We start from the raw sequence: 24,801 nt of genomic DNA on the forward strand, positions 1-24,801 counted from the left end.
GGACAGCACTATTATTATTATTTTTTTTAATTAGTTTATTTTCTATTTTTTAACTTTACAATATTGTATTTGTTTTGCCATACATTGACATGAATCCACCATGGGTGTACATGTTTTCCCCCTCCAGAACCCCCCTTCCACCTCCCTCCTCATCCCATCCCTCCAGGTTATCCTGGTGCACCAGCCCCGAGTACCCTGTATCATGCATTGAACCTAGACTGGCGATTCGATTCACATATGATAATTTACATGCTCCCATGCCATTCTCCCATATCATCCCACCCTCGCCCTCTCCCATAGAGTCCATAATACTGTTCTATTTATCTGTGTCTCTTTTGATGTCTCGCATACAGGGTTATCTTTACCGATTGACTAAATACCATATATATGTGCTAATATACTGTATTGGTGTTTTCCTTCCTGGCTTACTTCACTCTGTATAATAGGCTCCAGTTTCATCCACCTCATTAGAACTGATTCAAATGTATTCTTTTTAATGGCTGAGTAATATTCCATTGTGTATATGTACCACAGCTTCCTTATCCATTCATCTTCTGATGGGCATCTAGGTTGCTTCCATGTCTTGGCTGTTACAAACAGTGCTGCGATGAACATTGGCGTACACGAGTCTCTTTCAAGTCTGGTTTCCTCAGTGTGTGTGCCCCGCAGTGGGATTGCTGGGTCATATGGCATTTTTATTCCAGCACTATTATTTTTAATGCTTCCTACCATAGAATGGCTCCTGTTGTTGAGAAATGTGTTTAGAATTTTTTGGGTTGCTTGTTTACTTTGCAAATGAATCATTTATGTTTTTGTTGTTTGCTGAGCTCACTCAATCAGTTCTTCACGTTGTGTCTTCTTTGTAAGAAAGAAACTGTATTGAGATACTGTAACTTAAAATCACCTTTCCTGCAACTTGATGCACAGAATGCATTATCTGAAATGAAACAAAATCCTAGTTTTTTGACATATTAATATTTCATATTTCTTCTTAGATGTTCAGACCCCAAGCAAATCTCACAAAACCAGAAACCCATTTTCTACTGACTTGTCCTTCTCACTATCAATGGAACCAAGACTCTTGTTGTTACTGAGGAGTATGCTATTAAAAAGTATGATAATGTATAGAATATTTAACACTATTCTAGGGGAAATTTTCAAAAGCATAGAGTGAGGGTCTCTTTGTTAATCCATTAATGTTCAGCTATAGACTGAGAGTTGTTAGTTTTACACAGTCAATATGATAATCTTTAGAAACAAAACAAGCCTCAGCATAGCAGACAGCAAAATAAATTCTCCAGCATTGTTACACAATGAGGTGTGTTGAAAATCCACTGTATTCTGGGAGGTGGTCCTAAACAATTGCAAAGCCTTATTACGTCCAGAAGTGGAAAGAAAGTGATACATACCAAAGCCAAATTCAAATTCTCCAGGGACATACGGGCTTCCAGCAAAGCAACACCTTTTCTAACCACTTGATGGTGTCTTTGCGGCTTATACCCTGAACAACACACCATAGGAAACTAATGGTGTTTTAAATGGAAAACAGCAGTTCATCAAGATTGGTTAATCGGTTCTTGGCAAAATTTCAACTTAATGGGTATGCAAGTGTATCTGTGTGTGCTCAGCAAGGCCTGTCCCGAGCTTTCTAATGGTGTCACTCAGTATTATAAATTTACTTTGACAGCTAGTAAACAGACAAGTGAGTCCTGAGAACAGGGAGTGTGGAGCCTGTAGCAATTTCCAAAAGAGGGAGGCAAATAGAGCCAGGAGCGTATTAACACAGCAAACATTGAACTTTTCTGCTTCTCCACTCTTTACTCTTTAATGGAATGTTAGTAACATAGCAAAATATGGTGCAAAACCTTCATTTAAAAAAAATCCTTAACTGATAGGCTAGGAATTTAGGATTAGGAATAAATTATTAAAATACACATTTTAAGGGAAATAACCTATGGTCAAACAATATTTCAGAGATATTAGCTTTGTTCCTCTGTGTTAGATCGATATTTCTATTGGCTACAGCTGACTTGGTAGAAGATTCATATAACAAGCAGACAACCATCTTATTTAGTTCTACCAGCCATGGGAAACTACAGTAGGAGATGTTTATATTTCATTGTTTCATCAGGAGGCTTGACCTTACTAAGCAATTTGCTAAGTATTTTTTTATGGTGGGTTTATGAAATTGCTATATGTGGGAGAAATTACTATACGTATTTATCCCATAGAGAGTACTGTTGTTTTCTGCTCTCTTTTGGCCTGTCAGAATAATACATCTTACACCAGAGAATTTTTTGTTTCTAATCCTTACAAATGATGCATTTGAGGAAAGAACCAGGTTTTAATGTCAATGAGTGAAAGTAGCTTGAGTCTTGAGAATTTGTAGAGCAGAGAAAGTGGAAGGAATGCCCCCCTCTTTTTTTTTTTAAGCACATAAAGGCATCAGGAAGGGAAGAGAGCTGGTTTTCTGTTTAGTCCAAATGTATAGCAGAAAGCTCTAGTGGAAAGAGCACTAGACCTAGAGTCAAAATGTAGGACCTAGAGTTCCAGTGTAGGATGGTTGTTTGATCGTCTTCCTTCATGTTGAGATTCATGTCACCCTTGCCAGCTAATGGAACAGATAATGCCTCCCTCACATGCTCCAGATGTTACACAACTGCCAAGTATTCTAATAGCGTCATAACATGTAAAACTTGCTCCACACCCAGAATCTCTTTCCAACTCCTATTTCTGTTAGTGGTATCAATATGTTCCCCAGCCAACGCATCTCTAATCACTACTGCTGTGAGTAGTATCTGTTCATTTGGGATATTGATGATTTGACTAAAGTTTACTTTCTAAGTTTTTATCTAGACAAACATTTTAAAGTGAAACAAAGTGAGCTTGTCAAAAGGTAACTGTGTTTTCACTGGTTTCTTGTGCACCTATTCACTAAAGGCCTACTAAGTGTAAAACACTGTGCTCTGCATTTTGGGCAGCTGACTGAGGACATGAACAAAGCCCTCCTCTGGCCCTCAAGTGAGCTGACAGCCTCGTGAAGGTTCAGATGTGTTCATACCTAACCCTGATATGAAGCATAGCTCTTAGAACTGTTGGGTCACTCTAACATGGAAACAACTCATAGCAGTATCCATTCCAGAAAGGGCATTCACTTTTACACATGTTGTCCAAGTTTTACATCACATCACTCTGGGTACGAGCCTAGCCTCCTATTTAACACACACACACACACACACACACACACACACACCCAAATGTTTCTTGAAGTTAATAATAACTTAATTGAATACATGAGGAGGTCATAAAATATCTTTCTTCTTGAATAAGCATTTCCATGATGATACATAATGGATGTGTCACACTTCAAATGGCTCACCAGAGTTCCTTTTTCCCTAAACAAATAACAGTGTTCTTCTGAAGAGGAATTCTGGCAAATAAAATTTTTGCCTTCTTATCTCACAAGATTTTATGAGTTGTAGACAAGTTTTCCTAATAAAACTTTTTTATGCCTATACATTTTTCTTTTTCCTATTATGTGTTGATCACTCTTAGCAAGGCAGCAATGAACTAAGGACATACATGAAATGAATAACCAGCAGTTGGCCCTTCAAGAGCTGTATGCAAAATGGTGATCTTATGAAAGAAGAGGGAAGCCTTAGTAAATTTTTCAGACCACTAGGGCACCATTGAGAACAATAGTGAAACAGTGTCTTTATGAAGTCAGCAAAATGAACCACAGCACACTACAGTGCCGTGGCTTCCTATTGAAAGAAAAATTAAAATGAGATGAATAACTGGGCTGTCATCTATTAAGTGTTTGCACATATGGCTAATGGCCTACATTAAAATTCTAACCAATCTGTACACTTCTATAAATAGATTAAGAAGCAGCTCCTTTGTTTCTTTCTTAAGCTTGCAGTCCTTGGGCCAAATAGGATATCTTAAAGATGATGGTTGGATGCGTTAAGCACCCATAGGTTCATGAGTCCTAGGTCACCTGTACATATCATTCTATCTGTGCTAATTAAAATGATCTGGAATGATTTTGTAATATTTTACATAGGTATATTTGTATACACTAATAGCATATGGTCCCCATTTTAAAGCTGTTTTACAGCAAATAATTGTTGTGTTTTGAAAGAACGATATTTGAGGTGGACCATACTATATTTGTTTTTTCTTTAAAAATTTTATTGTGCATTGAGTATAGAAGATTAATAATGTTGAGATAGTTTGGATAGCAAAGGGACTCAACCATACATATACATGTATCCGTTTCCCCCCAGAACATGTTTTATTATTACAAGTGAAATCAAAAGGGTAACACAAAGGCAGTAGGATAACCAAATAGGTAGAAGGTCAGTGAAATATACTAGGCCAACCTCTGACCACTGTTCAAATAAACAGAATAGCGCAGGACTCTCTTAAGCAAATGTGGCACAAAGAAAACTTCCTTTAAGAAGAACAAAAGTTTAGATATATTCTTTTTGGAATAAGTCTTTTGGCCTAAAATTAAGCCTGAAGTCATCTCTTTTATTCTAATATCTGTTTATAATCGCCCAAGGCTACTGGTAAATTGTAATACTATAGACTGAATTAGAATTATAATGGCTAATTGTGAGTGTTTTGTTATGATTTGAATGGACCTGGTGGCTCAGATGGTAAAGAATCCACTTGCAATGTGGGAGACTTGGGTTTGATCCCTGGGTTGAGAAGATCTGGAAGAGGGCTTGGCAACCCACTCCAGTATTCTTGCCTGGAGAATCCCCATGGCAGGAGCCTGGTGGGCTACCGTGGGGTCATAAAGAGTTAGACACAACTGAGTGACTAAGCATAGCACAGCACATATTATATTTGAAGGCTTCCCAAGTAGCACTTGGAGAAGGCAATGGCACCCCACTCCAGTACTCTTGCCTGGAAAATCCCATGGACAGAGGAGCCTGGTAGGCTACAGTCCATGGGGTCGCCAAGAGTCGGACGAGACTGAACAACTTCACTTTCACTTTTCCCTTTCATGCACTGGAGAAGGAAATGGCAACCCACTCCAGTATTCTTGCCTGGAGAATCCCAGGGACGGCGGAGCCTGGTGGGCTGCCATCTATGGGGTCGCACAGAGTCGAACACGATTGAAGCGACTTAGCAGCAGCAGCAGGTAGCACTAGTGGTAAAGAACCCACCTGCCAATTCAGGAGGCATAAGAGATATGGATTCAATCCCTGGGTCGGGAAGGTCCCCTGGAGAAGGGCATGGCAACCCCCTCCAGTATTCTTGCGTGGGAAATCCCATGGACAGAGGAGCCTGGTGGGCTACATATAGTCAATAGGGTTGCAAAGAGCTACATGCCACTGAAGTGACTTAGCACACACATGTGCATATTATATTTGAAAACCATCCTGCAAGTAAAATTAAACAATTTCCCTTCTGAAATAGTAAAATTACATTAAATTCCGAAGAGATCATTTCCTAGATGTCTTAATGCTTGCTCTTTTCATTTTTGTGAAATCCACAAATTTAATCTGTAGCTATTACCTAGTATGGCTTAGAATATGCAAGTGGTGGGTAAGAAACTTCTAAGGTTATGGTGTTTGGACACTCCAGCTGTGGGCTGTAAAGTCTTCTGCTTCATAGAGCATGGTAAATAAAAGCAAAGCATGAGGACAGAAATTTTAACTTTGGATATGCTTGCATTTTGTAGATTCCTTTATATTACTAGTCTGTACAATTATTGGGATATACTCACTGTTCAGAAAACAGTGTTTTAGTGGTGTTTAACATTAAAACAGTGTTTAACAGTGTTTAAAACAGTGTTTTAAACTTCTTTTAATTTATCAAAAGAAGTATTTCCTTTGATTGAGTAAAGAAAATTGTACACACCACAATAATCTGAAAACCTAGAGGCTCTAATCAAAGCACTCAAAACCTAAGAAATTAAGGAAACTATATGGAAAATTTAATCAATCCCAGGATTTATATTTCTATGGACAGCAGGTAGTTGTGCATTCTCATTTAAGTTGACAGTTTCTGTTGTTTAATTGAGTGTTTAGACAATTTGATTTAATTACTAATAGCGTTCGGTTGAAACCCAGAATCTTACTGGTTATTTTTATTTATTTCATCTCTTCTGTGTTCCATTTTCCTTTTTTCTTTCCTTCTTTCCTTTCCTTTATTTTTATTTTTACTTTTTTTTATTGAAGTATAGTTTATTAAAAATGTGTTAGTTTCAGGTGTACAGCAAAATGATTTATAAATTAAGTTCTTTTGTACCATTTTTTAGATTCCATGTATAAGTGATATCATATATTTGTCTTTGTCTGAGTTAGTTCACTAAGTATGATAATCTCTAGGTCTCCATTTACTGCTTCAAATGGCATTATTTCATTCTTTTATTTTATAGCTGAGTAATATTCTATTGTGTATATATATATGTGTATATATACACATGTATATACCACATTGTCTTTATTCAGCTGTGGATGGTCATTTAGGTTGTTTAGATGTCTGACTATTGTAAATATTGCTTCTGTGAACAGTGGAACATATGTGTCTTTTTAATTAGAAAGTTTTTGTCTTTTCTGGATATATGCTCAAGGGTGCTAGAGCGTGTGGTAACTCTATTTTTAGGTTTGAAAGGACCCTCCATACTGTTCTCCATAGTGACTGTACCAATGTACATTCCCATCAACTATGTAGGAGGGTTTCCTTTTCTCACATGCTTTCCAGCATTTATTATGTGTTTGTAGACTTTTTACCAATGGCCGTTCTGACTGGTGTGAACTGATACTTCATTGTAGTTTTAATTGGCATTTCTCTAATAATTTGTGTTGTTGAGCATGTTTCCACATGCTGCTCGGTCATTTGTATGTCTTCCTTGGAGAAATGTCTACTTAGATCTTCTGCCCATTTTTTGATTGGGTTGTTTGTTTGTTTGTTTTTTTGAAGTTGAACTGTATAAGCTGTTTGTGTATTTGGAAATTAAACCCTTGTCGGTGGCATCATTTGCAAATATTTTCTCCCATTCTGTAGGTTGTCTTTTTGTTGAGTTTATGGTTTCCTTTGTTGTGAAAAAGCTTTCAAGTTTAATTAGGTCCCATTTGTTTATTTTTGCTTTTATTTCCATTACTCTAGGAAACGGATCCAAAAAATTATTGTTGTGATTTATGTCAAAGAGTGTTCTCTGTTTCCCCCAGGAGTTTTATAATATCTAGTCTTACACGTAGGTCTTTAATTCATTTTGAATTTAATTTTGTATATGGTGTTAGAGAAAGTTCTGATTTCACTCTTTTATTACATGTATCTATCCACTTTTTTTGGCACCACTTATTGAAGAGTCTTCCCTTCTTTTGATTATTTTTTTATTACTCCATTTTATCTCCAGAAATGATTTAATATCCCTGATGTCTGTACCTTTGCCCCTCCTATGCCTGTCATGGGCAACCACTCTAGTATATTTGCTATCGGTCCTCAAATATAACATGTGCCTCCTGGAGAATCCCAGGGACAGAGGAGCCTGGTGGGCTACCGTCTATGCGGTCGCACAGAGTCGGACACTACTGAAGCAACTTATTAGCAGCAGCAGCAGCAACCTTGTAAATGAACTTTACATGCTTGTGTTTTTAAATTATCCAAATGACATCCTATAAAATAATACTTTATACACTTTAACATACTTAAAGTATATTTTAGAAGACTTTAATATACTTCTTTTTTATTTTTAGTGGTTGCTCTAGGGTTTACAGTATACATCTTTAACTTATGATAGTCTGCCTTCAAATGATACTATATTAATACCACTCCATGATGAGTATAAGGATCTTACGGCAGTTTGCTTCCATCACCCTCCTCCTGTTGGTCTGAGTATTATCACTAATGTGTTATAAATCCCACAAACACTGCTGTTATTTTTGCTTTAAACAGTCTATGATCAAAAGATTAAAAATGAGAAAAATGTTTTTATATTTACCTGTATATATATATATATATATATATATATGCACACATATGTTGCTCCTTGTTCCTTTGCATAGATTATTGTTTTTATCAGATATCATTTTCCTTCTGTCTTCTCTAGAACTTCCTTTAACATAACATACAGATCTGTAAATGAACTCTTTCGCTTTTTGTTGGTCTGAAAAAAGTCTTTATTTCATCTTTTCTTTGGAAGATTTTCTTCTAGATATATAATTTCATGTTAACAGAACTCTTTTCCCTTCAGCGCTTTAAAGATGTCATTCACTGTCTTAGATCTCTGATGAAAAATCTGTTATCCATTCTTATCTTTCTTCGTCTGTACGTATCTTTCTCTGGTTGTTTTTAAGATTTTATTTTCTGTTTTGTTGTTTCTCATCAGTTTGTTTATCATATTCTCTGGTGTGGTTTTCATGTTTATCTGCTTGTGGTTTGTTGAAATTCTGACTCTGTGGGCTTAGAGTTTTCATCAAATTTGAAAAAAATTCATTGGTTATTTCTTTAAATACTTTTCTGTTCCTCTCTGCCTTAGTGGAACTCTAATTATGCATGTGTCAGACTGCTTGATATTGTGACTTTTTTATATTCTGTCCAAAAATTTTATGCATCTTTGCTTTTCAAACTCTGATCTCAGTGGAATCACTGCGCTCTGTTTAGGCTTCTTTCTCTAAGGGCTTCCCTGGTGGCTCAGTGGTAAAGAATCCGCCTGCCAATGCAGGAGACACAGCTTCGATCTCCGGGTCATAAAGATCCCCTGGGGAAGGGAATGGCAACCCACTCCAGTGTTTTTGCCTCAAGAATTCCATGGACAGAAGAGCCTGGTGGGCTACAGTCCATGGGATCACAAAATAGTTGGACACGACTTAGTGACTAAACAACAACAGCTCTGAGCCATAGCATGGACCTGTTTCCAAGTGGTGATCTGGAGCAACCGAAAGGCTCACCTGGTTTGTTGCCCTTCACTCAGAGATCAGAGACCCATGCTCTGAAAAACCATTGTTCTTTGATTTTTTGTTTTGTTTTCCTACTTATATATGGCAAGAGGCAATTCACACAGCAATTAATCCTTCACAGGCAGAAGTTTCCCCTGCTTTATTTTTGATCAATTCATAAAATTCTTTTAAAAAACTAATTTTTCATAATAAAAATTAGAATATATGAGTATCATGAACAAACTGTATTGCATTTAGGATAAAATCCAGCATGCATTTTCTGACATAGAGGCCCTGCATGATTTGGCCCCTTCGTTCCATTCTAGGTGTCCCTTTTACTACTCTTTCCTCCACTCAAATCCTCCAATGATACTAGAGTATTTTATTCCTCCAATCTACCATACATGCTCTTGCCTCTACCTGGCAGGATTCTCCCAATCATCTCTTGAGTACCTCTTTGTCATTGTTTACATGCAGGCTTGAATGCCACTTACTGAGTGATTCTTTTTTTCTTTTTTTGCATGACTTGTGTGTGTGAAAAAATTAGGTTTTCTTGTTGTATTGTGTCATAGTATCCTCTAGTTTTCCTTTACAGCACTGAACATAATTTTTAGTTATATTTTTATTTGTATGCATTTCTTTTTATTTGGAGGATAATTGCTTTACAGTGTTCTGTTGGGTCTGCTACACAACAGTGTGAATCAGCCACAAGTATATATATATATATCTCCTCGCTTTTGAGCCTCCCTCCCTCCCACCCTGTATACTTATTTTTAATTGTCCATCTGGCTGATAGACTGTAAGCTCCAAGAGGGCAGTGAACTGGCTATTTTGTGTATCTGTAGGATGCAGAGCCTGTATCCTACACTCTGGCATATAGTAGGTACTCAACAAATAATTGTTGGCTTGCTGTAGTGCAAACTGGGTAACAGTGAATTCTGTAGCTTGCAGGACTTGGGATGACAAATAAGCTCATTTTTCTTTAATTCCAGTAAGATGGTTAAGTGTCACAGCACCTCTACTTTGTTATTATAATGTCTTAAGAAACTGGATATGAGGGGTAAAAGCAAAAGGAAATGTCACTTTTTGGTATTTCCATGCTTTCTGTATTTATCACTGTTAGTTGCTGTAATCCTATGGTTTTAAAAGTATAGCACAGAAAATCTTCCACGAACGTTCTGGTACATTTTCTCACTTAAAAATAAGGGCTATTGCTCTTAGTTATTATAAGACATTCTAATTATAGAAAATTTGGAGAGTCAAGAAACGTTTTCTGAAAGTTTCCTTGTTATCTCTTGGTCTCCTTTGTTGCTTCATCAACCTCTTCCCATCTTTTTTTGGTGTGGGCTGAAGATTTTAGCCTTGACTTTCTTCTTCTCATTGGGACTCTTTCCTTAGACTATTACCCATGCCCTTAATTTCTCTTTCATATGTGTATATGTGTGTGTGTGTATAAAATGTTTTTTAGTGTAGTAATTGACATATGTGGGCTTCCCTGATGGCTCAGCTGGTAAAGAACCCACCTAAAATGTGGGAGACCTGGGTTTGATCCCTGGGTTGGGAAGATCCCCTGGAGAAGGAAACAGCTACCCACTCCAGTATTCTGGCCTGGAGAATTCCATGGACTGTATAGTCCATGGGGTCACAAAGAGTTGGACACAACTGAGTGACCTTCACTTTCACTTTCTTTCAATTGACATATGTACACTGCTATGTATTAAGTAGATGGCTGGCCAGGGCCTACTGTATAGCACAGAGGAAAACAAGGAAGGTACAATCTGTGTGTAGGACATATATTAAGTTAATCTTAAAAATTCATTCCAGTATACATTAGTTAAGACAAATGTGTATTTTTAATCATAGTTTTTGCTCTAGACTCCAACCTCATGTATCCATTGGCAACATGACACCCTCTGTTTAGAGATCAGACCCGTGTCCAGAAACACATACATCATCAGTCTTCTAGACTCAGTCCATGTCTATTTCAGTGTCTGATACAACCACCTGCCTAGGTGTCCAATCCAAAAACATAGACCTTATCATGAGTTCTTCTTTCCCCTTCCTCATAGCTCTATCACTTTAACCAGTTCCGCCACTGTAACCAATCAAATACCTTTGTGTCAGTCTTTGTCTCCATCTCCATTGGCTGAGCTATAACCATCTCTCACCTAGAAAACTGTTCCAGTCCCTGACTGGTCTCTTTCATCATTCTTACTTCCTTTCTTTCATCTGCACACTGCAGCGAGACAAATTTTTGAAAAATACACATTTTAACCCTGCCCAGAACTCTTCAATGGTTTCCTACTGATGTCACAGTAAAGATAAAAAAAGTCCTAGTCTATTAACCACATAAAGCCTCCACACATTGTTCCTGTGCTTTCTCTTTTGCTCTTTTTATTCTTTGCAATTGTGCTAGACTTTTTTAAAATTAATTTTTATTGAAGTATAGTTGATTTACAGTGTTGTGTTAGTTTCTGCTTTGTAACAAAGTGAATCAGTTATACACACACACACACACACACACACACACACACAACCACTGTTTTTAGATTCTTTTCCCACATAGGCCATTACATAGTGTTGAGCAAAGTTCCTTGTGCTGTACACTAGGTTCTTATTAGTTGTCTGTTTTATATATGGTGGTGTGTATATGTCAGTACCAATCTTCCAGTTATCCTTCTTGCCCCCCTTTCCCCCTTGGTAACCACAAGTTTGCTTTCTACATCTGTGACTCCTGTTTTGTAAATAAGTTGACTTGTAACATTTTTGTAATACATTGCACATATAAATGATATATTTCTTTTTCTCTCTCTGACTTACTTCACTCAGCATGACAGTCTCTAGGTCCATCCATGTTGCTGCAAATGGCATTATTTCATTCTTCATTATGACTGTGTAATATTCCATTGTATATGTATACCACATTTTATTTATCCTTTTCTCTGTTGATGGACATTTAGGTTGCTTCAATGTCCTGGCTATTGTAAATAGTGCTGCAGTGAACATTGGGGTGTATGTATCTAGAATTTTGTCAAGTCTTAGAATGTGCATGCTCTTTCTTTCCTTATAGGTATTGTATGTGCTGTTCCCTCAGCCTTAAGCACTCATCCTCCTAAACTTTGGTCTGTTTAATTCCTGTCTATATTTCAACATCTTAATATAAGCCTTCCTTGAGTCTCAAATGGGTTTCCTTGTTTCATGCTTTTATGGCACCTCACACCTCTTCTTTATGGCACCTCAAAACAATTGTAACGATTATTAATTTTAAGTTAGTTATGTCCTTCTCTTACTAGAGTGTGAGCTTTCTGAAAGCAAGGCTGTGCCTATCTTATTCTTCATTAACATTGGTGCCTAACACCCTGTTTTGAATAAAATAGATAGTAAATATTTTTGGATGGAAAGATCCTTTGAAAAAATTTCTGGCAAAAGAATCAGTGTTCCCTTCTGATTGTTGGGCCCTGTTATCTATATTTAAAATGGGTGGCTCAATCATAGATTGAGGACAAAGGATGCACTAAAACAGACATGGGAAAACTGGCTACATACAGTTGAAAGTTTAGGAGAGTATAACTTTGAGTTTATGTAGGATGTCAGGGACTCTGTTTATTCCTAGCCATGAATGGTTTTTAGGCATGGGCAAAAGTGTATTCTCTGAATCAACCTGCCAACTTGATAATGGAAGAGAAATTAATAAAAAACATACCCCTGGACATAGGTCACATTAACCTAGAGATCTGGCTAAGAATAAACTTTGTAATTTGCAGGCAGTAGCCATTATTGTGGGCTATTCTGCAGGATTCAGGATAGACAGAAACTGTCCCAGATACCCATGCTTTGCAAGTTAAGTGTCTATAGTAGGGAGAAAGGAAGTTGTAGGACCTGAAAATTTTGTAATGCAGTTGAGCAATAAATATGTATTGAGTATCTTATATATGCCAGGTACTAGTGATTCCATGGTGTTCTAGACAGGCATTAAATAAATACACAAGGTTTTGGATAATAGAAAATTTATGTCAAATGAAAGTTGCTCAGTTGTGTCCGACTCTTTGTGACCCCATGGACTGTACAGTCCATGGAATTCTCCAGGCCAGAATACTGGAGTGGGTAGCCTATCCCTTCTCAGAGGATCTTCCCAGCCCAGGAATCGAACCAGGGTCTCCTGCATTGCAGGTGGATTCTTTACCAACTGAGCTATTAGGGAAGCCCTATGTCAAGTTTTATAAATATAATAGTCTAAGTGCACAAATTAATATAACCTACAATAAAGGTATCAACAAAAGCTGTCTTGTGCTGGGTCTGTGGTCTGCTCAAGATTTATAGATACACATAGTATGGTAAAAGGGGAGGAAGGCAGAATAACATGCTCCAAAATGTACATATTTGTGGATTTGATGATTATCAAAATTGTTAATTTCTATGTTGATACCAGAGGAGAAATTCTAGGAAAACATTTCTTGCTTATGGCTTGTCTGATGGAGACTTTTATTTCAGAGATAAGACTCAGTTTCAGTCTAAATGCCAGCTTTAATTTAACAGTGTAGTTGCCTAGAGTCCTGTCTTGAGAAGGATTCTGAGACCATGTCTAGTCTTAAGGTGTAGAACACTGTGATTGAAATATTTGACATAGCCGAGGATGTAGTTATGGAAGCTCTCATGTCATAAATTGGTTTTCCTTGTTCCATGTGATTGCAAAACTTACCTTTTTCATCCTCAGTAATTAAAATTGATTATTTATTTTATTAAACAAATTATAATATTATTGCATTAAAAATGCCACGTCTCTGTGTTGGACCAATATTGCAAAATGCTACATTTTCTGATTTTTCCTCATTAAATCCTACTGAATATAATCTATTCAATTTAATTAAATACTGAAGGTAGACTGAAAACTCTCAACTCATTTGGAGCTCAAGATTAGAAATAATACAAAATTCACAGATCCTAGTAAATTGTTATCAAACAGAGAATATTTTCATTGCAGGATTTGGGCTGCCCTGCACTAACAATTGTATTTTGGTACATATTCTAGTGGCTCGGATGGTAAAGAATCCTCCTGCAATTCAGGAGAACTGGGTTTGATCTCTGGGTTGGGAAGATCCCCTGCAGAAGGGAACAGCTACCTGCTCCAGTATTGTGGCCTGGAGAATTCCATGGACTGTATAGTCCATGGGGTTGCAAAGACACAACTGAGTGATTTTTCACCTTCACCTTCACCTATTTTAAACCTCTGTGGCAACAACAGCCAACATTAAAGTATATCATTGTGATGTGGCAGCTGTTAGAATAAATATGGGAAAATATCATAGAAAAAAAAAAGTCCCAGAGTGTATCTGTGCATATGTAATAACCTCTCTCTACTTATTTTGTCTTCATTTTCCTCTTTCCTCTCCTTCCTTCCATCGTCATCCCAGCTAAGTCACACCAGAGTTTTCTTGTTTTTCACTGAGAATCATGGTTCTTTTCCCTTTTGTATTTGGTGATTGGATTCTGTTATGGGTCAATGACTGTTAAAGAGAGCTGCCCTCACTTTCTTCTTTTGTGACTGTTTAATCCTTTTCTTATCTTCAATCATCTTATACTTGGTAGCTTATGCTTATTCAGCTTACACCCTTTTTCTTCTTTTTGTCCACTGCTTGCACTGAAGTTTGCCTGTTTTGCTTCTGACCTTTACATGGGGGGATATAATTGGACAGTCTACAAAGGCAGATGAATCTATGTGAAGTGATCTTTAGACTAACCTTCAAATGTCTCTTGAAGGTTGGGAAATTGACTAGTATATCTTGGCACCAGGAGCATTTTCCTAACCTACTTCATGAGCCATATTGAGCTCTAACTGCTTCATTTGACTTGAGACCCTTTTCTTCTTCAACACTTTCTAAAGGTGCTTAAGGTAATGGAATGGAATGAGTTAGGATTGTTGTGTACCATTTCTTTATCTAATTTGCTGTCTTTGTCATGGACCTGGGTAAGATTCTGATATTGACTATACTTCTGGCATTCAGAAATGGGATACAGCATTATGCTAGCAGTCCAATTTGAATCCCCCGAGTTACTAACTTCAGTACGCTGTACTTCAAACATCTTTCCCATGTGTTATTATGGCGGCACCCTTATGTCTTGTTGCTGCTTCAAGAATTATAGAGAATTCTCATTCTCACTGGACTGCAAACTATCAGGAGATAGAGACAGCGTCTTGCTATTTCTTTGTGACCCCTAATGCCACACTACTAACACAGAGTAGGTGCTCAAGAAATTTTGGTTGAATGAATAAAAATAAAACAAAGCTGTTTTAATTTAAAGTAGTATATAAATGTAACAAGCACCATTTCTACAACCTTCCTGTCCCAAAATACAGCACAGAAATTTGCAGTCAGTGCTGTCAATTTTCCATAAACTTTTAAGAATCATTTTTGGACTTGTGATTCTATATGTGGTTACCTTTCTTTCAATTTCTACCTTTTCTTCTCTTACCTGCCCCTCACATAGCATTAGGACCTATTATACAGGCTGATATGGAAAGAGATTGCATCTTTGCTCATTCAAAGGATAGTGCTGATCTGGACAAATGAAGTGAATCCTAGAAGTGTTTATTTAGGATGACATTGCTTGAGATGATATCACATAGATCTCGTTAATTCAATGAATCTTTGTTTTTATTTTTTTGAGGAGAAACAAAAGGATTTTTTTTTTAAATCACAAATGAAAAGAGACAATAGTAAAAGTTGGGACACATGACTTTCCTTATAAGTAGGTATGTGTCTGCACATTCAGTCATGTCTGATTCCTTTGCGGCCCCATAGACTATAGCCTGCCAGGTTTCTCTGTCCATGGAATTTTCCAGGAAAGAATACTGGAGCAGGTTGTCATTTCCTTCTTCAGGGAACCTTCCCGACCCAGGGATTGAACCCATGTCTCTTATTCCTCCTGCATTGGCAGGCAGGTTCTTTACCACTAGCACCATCTAGGAAGCCCCATATAGCAGGCAATTAATTGCATAAATCGTTCGGAAATGGCATCATTACTGCCAAACCTGGCCTTTTCTTTACCTCCCCTTGTCTGCCATCCATCATATGGGTGTCACAGTTTCTGCAAGGAATTTGTGCTTTATGTTTTCTCTTAGGACATCACCTAAAAATGTAGTTACTATGAAAATGGATAAATTACCTAATTTCTTTCTGCAACATGTAGCATAACATTAATTCACACTACAGCATTAAAGACATCTGTTAAAAGGGTTTAAACAATTTTTTTTTTTATTTGAGTATAGTTGTCCTTTTCATTATAGGGGACAGGAATGAAAAAGCAGTAAGTCAAGAAATACCTGAAGTAACAGGCACATTTGGCCTTTGAGTACAGAATGAAGCAGGGCAAAGGCTAATAGAGTTCTGCCAAGAGAATACACTGGTCATAGCAAACACCCTCTTCCAACAACACAAGAGAAGACTCTACACATGGACATCACCAGATGGTCAACACCAAAATCAGATTGAATATATTCTTTGCAGCCAAAGATGGAGAAGCTCTATACAGTAGCAAAAATAAGACCAGGAGCTGACTGTGGCTCAGATCATGAACTCCTTATTGCCAAATTCAGACTTAACTTGAAGAAAGTAGGGAGAACCACTGGACCCTTCAGGTATGACCTAAATCAAATCTCTAATGATTATACAGTGGAAGTGAGAAATAGATTTAAGGGATTAGATCTGATAGACAGAGTGCCTGATGAACTATGGATGGAGGTTGGTGACATTGTACAGGAGACAGGGATCAAGATCATTCCCAAGAAAAAGAAATGCAAAAAAGCAAAATGACTGTCTGAGGAGGGCTTACAAATAGTTGTGAAAAGAAGAGAAGTCAAAAGCAAAGTAGAAAAGGAAAGATATACCCATTTGAAGGTAGAGTTTGAAAGAATAGCAAGGAGAGATAAGAAAGCCTTCCTCAGTGATCAATGCAAAGAAATAGAGGAAAACAACAGAATGGGAAAGACTAGAGATCTCTTCAAGAAAATTAGAGATACCAAGGGAACATTTCATGCAAAGATGGGCTTGATAAAGGACAGAAATGGTATGGACCTAACAGAAGCAGAAGACATTAAGAAGAGGTGGCAAGAATAACAGAAGAACTGTACAAAAAAGATCTTCACGACCCAGATAATGACAATGGTGTGATCACTCACCTAGAGCCAGGTATCCTGGAATATGACGTCAAGTAGGCCTTAGAAAGCCTCACTATGAACAAAGCTAGTGGAGGTGATGGAATTCCATCCAGTTGAGCTATTTCAAATCCTGAAAGATGATGCTGTGAAAGTGCTGCACTCAATATGCCAGCAAATTTGGAAAACTCAGCAGTGGCCACAGGACTGGAAAACTCAGCAGTGGCCACAGGACTGGAAAAGGTCAGTTTTCATTCCAGTCCCTGAGAAAGGCAGTGCCAAAGAATACTCAAACTACCACACAATTGCACTTTCCTCACACACTAGCAAAGTAATGCTCAAAATTCTCCAAGCCAGGCTTCAACACTACATGAACTGTGAACTTCCAGATGTTCAAGCTGGTTTTAGAAAAGGCAGAGGAACCAGAGATCAGATTGCCAACATTCGCTGGATCATCAAAAAAGCAAGAGAGTTCCAGAAAAACATCTACTTCTGCTTTATTGACTATGCCAAAGCCTTTGACTGTGTGGATCACAATAAACTGTGGAAAATTCTGAAAGATATGTGAATACCAGACCACCTGACCTGCCTCTTGAGAAATCTGTATGCAGGTCAGGAAGCAACAGTTAGAACCGGACATGGAACAACAGACTAGTTCCAAAGACGAAAAAGAGTCCGTCAAGGCTGTATATTGTCACCATGCTTATTTAACTTATATGCAGAGTACATCATGAGAAACGCTGGACTGGATGAAGCACAAGCTGGAATCAAGACTGCTGGGAGAAATATCAATAACCTGAGATATATAGATGACACCACCCTTATGGCAGAAAGTGAAGAAAAATTAAAGGGCCTCTTGATGAAAGTGAAAGAGGAGAGTGAAAAAGTTGGCTTAAAGCTCAACATTCAGAAAACTAAGATCATGGCATCCAGTCCCATCCCTTCATGGCAAATAGATGGGAAACAGTGAAAACGTGGCAGACTTTATTTTTGGGGGGCTCCAAAATCACTGCAGATGGTGACTGCAGCCATGAAATTAAAAGACACTTGCTCCTTCTAAGAAAAGTTATGACCAACCTAGACAGCATGTTAAAAAGCAGAGACATTACTTTGTCAACAAAGGTCCATCTAGTCAAGGCTATGGTTTTTCCAGTAGTCATGTATGGATGTGAGAGTTGGACTGTAAAGAAAGCTGAGTGCCAAAGAATTGATGCTTTTGAACTGTGGTGTTGGAGACGACTCTTGAGAGCCCCTTGGACTGTAAGGAGATCCAACCAGTCCATCCTAACGGAAATCAGTCCTGAATATTCATTGGAAGGACTGATGTTGAAGCTGAAACTCCAATACTTTGGCCACCTCATGCGAAGAGCTGACTCATTGGAAAAGACCCTGATGCTGGGAAAGATTGAAGGCGAGAGGAGAAGGGCATGACAGAGGATGAAATGGTTGGATAACATCACCAACTTGATGGACATGAGTTTGAGTAAACTCCGGGAGTTGGTGATGGACAGGGAAGCCTGGCATGCTGTAGTCCATGGGATCGCAAAGTCGGAAATGACTGAGTGACTGAACTGAACTGCTAGTTGCTTTACAGTGTTGTGCTATTTGTATATATGTACCCCCTCTTTTTTGAATTTCCTTCCCATTTTGGTCACCACAGAGAATTGAGTAGAGTTCCCTGTGCTATACAGTGGGTTCTCATTAGCTGTCTGTTTTATACATAGTAGTGTATATAAGTCATTCATCTCCCCATTCATCCCACTCCCCCCACTCCTTTCTAAAGTGGAGCACATTATACTTGAATATCTGGAATAAGGATGAGTTAATTGAGAACACTGAGAGATAGGAACAGGTTAAAGAAAAAGTGAGTTTAAGAGTCATGGAAAATGTTTATCTGTCTGTCTGTATTTATGTGGAGGAGCATGTTCATCCTAGTGGTGAAAACTGGGGGAAAATCAAAGTAGGTAAACACTGGAACAGCCTTGGGCCAGAGATGCCTGGGGCATGATTATCAAAGGAGTGTTAGGGAGACTCCTGCTAGACGGGAGTGTCATTGACCATCTATTGTGCTCTTGTGATTTGGAAGGGATACCAGTGAGTATGTTTTGAGGTGCACTTATTTTCTTCATGGTTCAGGCTATATAAAAAAATATTAGTGATATACAAAATAATCTCTTGTTTATCAGTCATCTCTTCTTTTCATTCACCTATTTTATTTTCATATGGCAGCATCTGTCAGAGCTCCTGTTTTCTACAAGGAAGAGCATTAACATTCATCACCAGGTATCTGTTAGGTGACAGGCACTATGGTGAGCATTTTAGTATCACACTTTATCACGCTTCTTACTCCTGACAACAACTGTGATGGAGCTTCCTCCCACTGTACAGACAAAAAAACAGACACAGCATGCCTGCCCCAGGCTGTAAAAGGGGTGAGGGATAGTGTTGGGCTATGTCTTTCTCACCCCACCATGGCCATGCAGAAAGCAGAAGTTGATGTAAAATAAAATGTATTTTTTTTTCAGGCTATGAATTTGCAAACTTTCCATAAAAACACTGTTTCTAATTTCTAAAATGTAGTATTCATCTTTCTCTTCCTTATAACCATTCTGTAGCCTTTGATTTTGTAGACTTGGGTCATTTCTATCCTCATCCTTTTTTCTCTCTGTGTGATGCTGTTTATGTATGGACCACATTTTCTGGCCCATTTTCTTTTGGCTTTCTCTGGGCCTTCCCTAACTCCAGTATATTTTTCTTTAAATTGTGGCAACTTGTTTGTTATTGTTGCTCAGACACTAAGTTGTGTCTGACTCTCTGCGACTCCATGGACTGTGGCACCCCAGGCACTCCTGTCCGTCACAGTGGAGCAATACGAGCAAACTCCTTTCTGAAGTTTGCTCATATTCATGTCCTTTGAGTCAGAGATGCCATCGAACCATCTCATCCTCTGCTGCCTCCTTATCCCTTTGCCTTCAGTCTTTCCCAGCATCAGAGTCTTTTCCAATGAGTCAGCTCTTTGCATTAGGTGGCCAAATATTGGAGCTTCAGCTTCAGTAACTAGAACTGTAAAAAAAAAAAAAAAAAATGTTTACTGATGTATGGGATGATGATCTTTATTTTGTTCCAGTACCTGACCATGATGCCCAGAATACTGTTAACTTTTTGACTTCAGCAGCAGTTCTTTTTTTGGAAAACATAAAAGATTACAGATGATACCCAACAACATCAGGTCCTCTCAGACCTTGGGTGCTCCAGCATACATTTTTACAACAGCATAACCACGTGTGTCCATTTGCCCTCCCTTCTTGCTTCTCCAGTCCCAGCTCCTATCACTCAGCCTCTCACCCAATGTACTCCAGCCATGTTGGCTTTGTTTTAGTTTCTTGTAGTTGCCAAGTTCCTTCCTATCATAGGCTGTTTGCCCACACTATGCCCTTTGCCAAGACTGCCAACCATCATGCTACCTCTTACTCATCTTTTAAATTTTAGATTAGATATTGTCCTCACATCTTATACTTCTCCTTCATAGCATCTCTGATACCACATTTGCAAGTAAATTGTTACTGATGTGTTATTTGGTTAAAGTCTATCATCTTGAAGCTTTACAAAACAACTTCAAGTGGGCCGGGATTCCCTTAGTCACCTAGGTAGCTTCAGTGCCTAGCCTAGTATTTGATACCCAGTGAAAAAGAAGTCTTTCAGTCGTGTCCTACTCTTTGTGACCCCATGAACTGTAGCCTGCCAGGCTTCTCCGGCCATGGGATTCTCCAGGCAAGAATACTGGAGTGGGTTGCCATTTCCTTCTCCAGGGGTTCTTCCTGACACAGGGATCGAAACAGGGTCTCCCACACTGTAGGCAGACTCTTGATACCCAGTAAGAGGTCAATAAATGTTTGCTAATAATGAATAAATTAAGGAAGAAAGAGATGGGAATACCAAACCACCTGACCTGCCTCCTGAGAAATCTGTATGCAGATCAAGAAGCAACAGTTAGAACTGGACATGGAACAACAGACAGGTTCCAAATAGGAAAAGGAGTATGTCAACGCTGTATATTGTCACCCTGGTTGTTTAACTTATATGCAGAGTACATCATGAGAAATGCTGGGCTGGATGAAGCAGAAGCTGGAATCAAGATTGCTGGGAGAAATATCAATAACCTCAGATATGCAGATGACAACATCCTTATGGTAGAAATTGAAGAAGAACTAAAGAGCCTCTTGATGAAAGTGAAAGAGGAGAGTGAAAAAGTTGGCTTAAAACTCAACATTCAGAAAACTAAGATCATGGCATCTGGTCCCATCGCTTCGTGGCAAATAGATGGGGAAACAATGAAAACAGTGTTTAATTTTTTTGGGCTCTGCAGATGGTGACTGCAGCCATGAAATTAAAAGACACTTGCTCCTTGGAAGAAAAGTTATGACCAACTTAGACAGCATATTAAAAAGAAGTTATGACCAACCTACACAGCATATTAAAAAGCAGAGACATTACTTTGCCAACAAAGGTCCATCTAGTCAAAGCTATGGTTTTTCCAGTAGTCATGTATGGATGTGAGAGTTGCACTATAAAGAAAGCTGAGTGCCAAAGAATTGATGCTTTTGAACTGTGGTGTTGGAGGAGATTCTTGAGAGTTCCTTGGACTGCAAAGATATCTAACCAGTCTATCCTAAAGGAAATCAGTCCTGAATATTCATTGGAAGGACTGATGCTGAAGCTCAAACTCCAATACTTTGGCTACCTGATGTGAAGAACTGACTCATTTGAAAAGACCCTGATGCTGGGAAAGATTGAAGTCAGGAGGAGAAGGAGATGACAGAGAATGAGATGGCTGGATGGCATCACTGGATTTGATGGACATGAGTTTGAGAAAACTCCAGGAGTTGGTGATGGACAGGGAAGCCTGGTGTGCTGCAGTCTATGGGTTCGCAAAGAGTCAGACATGACTGAGCGACTGAATTGAACTGAAGGAAGGAAGAAATTAATAAGCCTGTGGACATAGTTATGCCCATACTCTGGGTCCTGTGCTCTTTTTCGGCAAGGAGTTTATAGTTAACCTCTTTTGCAAATGATGTAGGTTTAGCATCACATCCGTCTTGGGCTTGCAGACTCTCAGGTCTTTTTAACAGGGTTCAGTGAAGCCAGGAGAGAATGAGAAATGAAATCAGCTACAGAAGCTGGCTCTGCTTGGGCAGCTTCCTGGTCCCTTGCAGTATACCAGGTGTATTAAGCTCAGGCACAGTCTGGATAGGCAGCAGGCTCCAGAGCATGTCTGATTTGGCAAGCAGGTCACCACAGTGGCAATTCCAGCCGCCAGAAGATGTTGGAAGTTCAGAGAAGTGGCAACATTGTGGCTCTGGGTGTTCTCTCTGTTCAGACATATCCAAGTCAGGGAGTTAGAGCCCTGTGAGCAGGCTTCTGTCTTCAGAGCTGGCAGGAGTGAGGCAGGACCTCAGGGTCACTGCCAGGTCCATGAACACAGGAAAGGAAATGCAGCTCTGGGCAAAGCAACTAAGGCAGAAGCCCAGGTTTTCCCGTTGATGGTGGGAGAGCACAGGCAGCTGGCAGGAGAGCCTGCAGTTCAAAGGTTTCATGAGTGCCTGGATTCCTTCCTGGCACCTGGAGCCTAAGGGGTGGACAGAAGGGAGAGTCTTACTGAAAAATGTCAGCCTGCGTGTTTAATTCCGGAGTGTTCTTCTAACTAGTTGTGAATTATAAGTGCTGAAAATGGCCTCTGTGGGAAGGAACATGCATTGCTATTTCAATAGCTTGTTGTTGTTGCTTAGTCATGTCTGACCTTTTGTGACCCTGTGAACTGCAGCACACCAGGCTTCCCTGTTCACTGTCTCGCAGAGTTTGATCAAATTCATGTCCATTGAGTCGGTGATGTCATCCAACCATCTTTCTTCTGTTGCTCCCTTAATCTTTCCCAGCATCAGAGTCTTTTACAATGAGTTGGCTCTTCACATTACATGGCCAAAGTATTGGAGCTTTAGCGTCAGGATTCATCCTTCCAATGAGTATTCAGGGTTGATTTCCTTTAGGAGTGACTGATTTGATCTCTTTGCTGTCCAAGGGATTCTCAAGAGTCTTCTCCAGCACCAACAGCTAATTCTTCTTTTAATGACAATAATTTTATTACTATCAGTCAGTTCAGCTCAGTCACTCAGTCGTGTCCGACTCGACTCTTCGCTGCAGTCGAGACCCCATGGACTGCAGCACGCCAGGCCTCCATGTCCATCACCAATGAATATTCTGGACTGATTTCCTTTAGGATGGACTGGTTGGATCTCCTTGCTGTCCAAGGGACTCTCAAGAGTCTCTTCCAACACCACAGTTCAAAAGCATCAATTCTTTGGCACTCAGCTTTCTTTATAGTCCAACTCTCACATTCATACATGACTACTGGAAAAACCCCAGCTTTGACTAGATGGACCTTTGTTGGCAAAGTAATGTCTCTGCTTTTTAACATTCTGTCTAGGTTGGTCATACCTTTTCTTCCAAGGAGCAAATGTCTTTTAATTTCATGGCTGCAGTCACCATGTGCTGTGATTTTGGAGCCCAAAGAAATAAAGTCTGTCACCATTTTCATTGTTTCCCCATCTATTTACCATGAAGTGATGGGATCAGATCCCATGTTCTTAGTTTTCTGAATGATGAGTTTTAAGCCAACTTTTTCACTCTCCTCTTTCACTTTAATCAAGAGACTCTTTAGTTCTTCTTCGCTTTCTGTCATAAGGGTGGTGTCGTCTGCTATTCTACTTATCATCATTATTATCTTTTCTAAGTGAACACAGCTTATACATATTCACTTTCCCTTGACTCTTTATCACAACTCTGACTCTCAATGATTTATTATTTTTAGAACTTAGACCAAGTGTTGTCATTTCTGCCCACGAGGTTTACAGTGGGAATTCTTTTCAACAGCATTCATTAATGGGTTGGCAAATCTGATAAAGCACCAAAGAATTGGATGCTTATTTAAAGTATTGATATTTTTGTTTAATATGTGTGTGGAATTATTTGAATGTTAAAGCCTTAATATGCTATCATTGTTCAACATAGAGCTTGCTACCTTTTTTTTCTTCCCCACAAATACCCTAAATTTTACCTACCAAATTGAACTGGCTATGCTAATATCTGTCAAGTAGGTCTTTCTGTGAAAGCAAAAGGCCACGTGTAACATGGCTAAAGTGTGGCTGCTAAATTTGAATTATATCTCTTTTCTCTATTCTGCATGTAGTTAATAAGTATTTAATGCATATTAAGTTTCCAGGACTAATGTGCCTTCTAAGGAATAAGTATTAGCATAAAATGAAAGTAAACAAAGTGCCTCATTTTTTGGTGCTGAATTTTGCAAGACTGTCAGTATATCATCTACAGTGTACAAGGCATGGATAAAAATGGAAGAGTTAATAGCTTTATTTCCCACCCCTAAACCTCTTACCTCCAGCATTTTCATGCAGTTAAAAAAAATTTTTTTTTTATTGAAGTATAGTTGATTTACAATGCTGTGTTAGTTTCTGGTGTACAGCAAAGTGATTCAATTAAATGTATATTATATATATTTTCAGATTCTTTTCCATTATAGGTTCTTACAAGTATACAGTTTTTTTTACATTTAAAATGTTATTTGTAAGATTTGTAGTAATAATTTGAAATTATTGCATATTTTATTTTATATCTAGTAGCTTGTATCTCTTAATTCCCTTCCCCTACTTCTCCCCCCCCACCCCCGCCACCATCCCC

The 24,801-nt window shown here is 38.6% G+C and overlaps 1 protein-coding gene across 22 annotated transcripts in view; it reads left to right on the plus strand.

Annotated features, from left to right (window-relative positions):
* Positions 1-24,801, plus strand: part of SLC44A5 (solute carrier family 44 member 5) — a 471,569-nt gene that overhangs the window by 240,977 nt on the left and 205,791 nt on the right. The window lies entirely within an intron of this gene.

The sequence above is a fragment of the Giraffa tippelskirchi genome, chromosome 5, assembly GCF_054371585.1.
Source record: "Giraffa tippelskirchi isolate mGirTip1 chromosome 5, T2T-mGirTip1v1.2.pri, whole genome shotgun sequence".
Taxonomy (NCBI): Eukaryota; Metazoa; Chordata; class Mammalia; order Artiodactyla; family Giraffidae; genus Giraffa; species Giraffa tippelskirchi.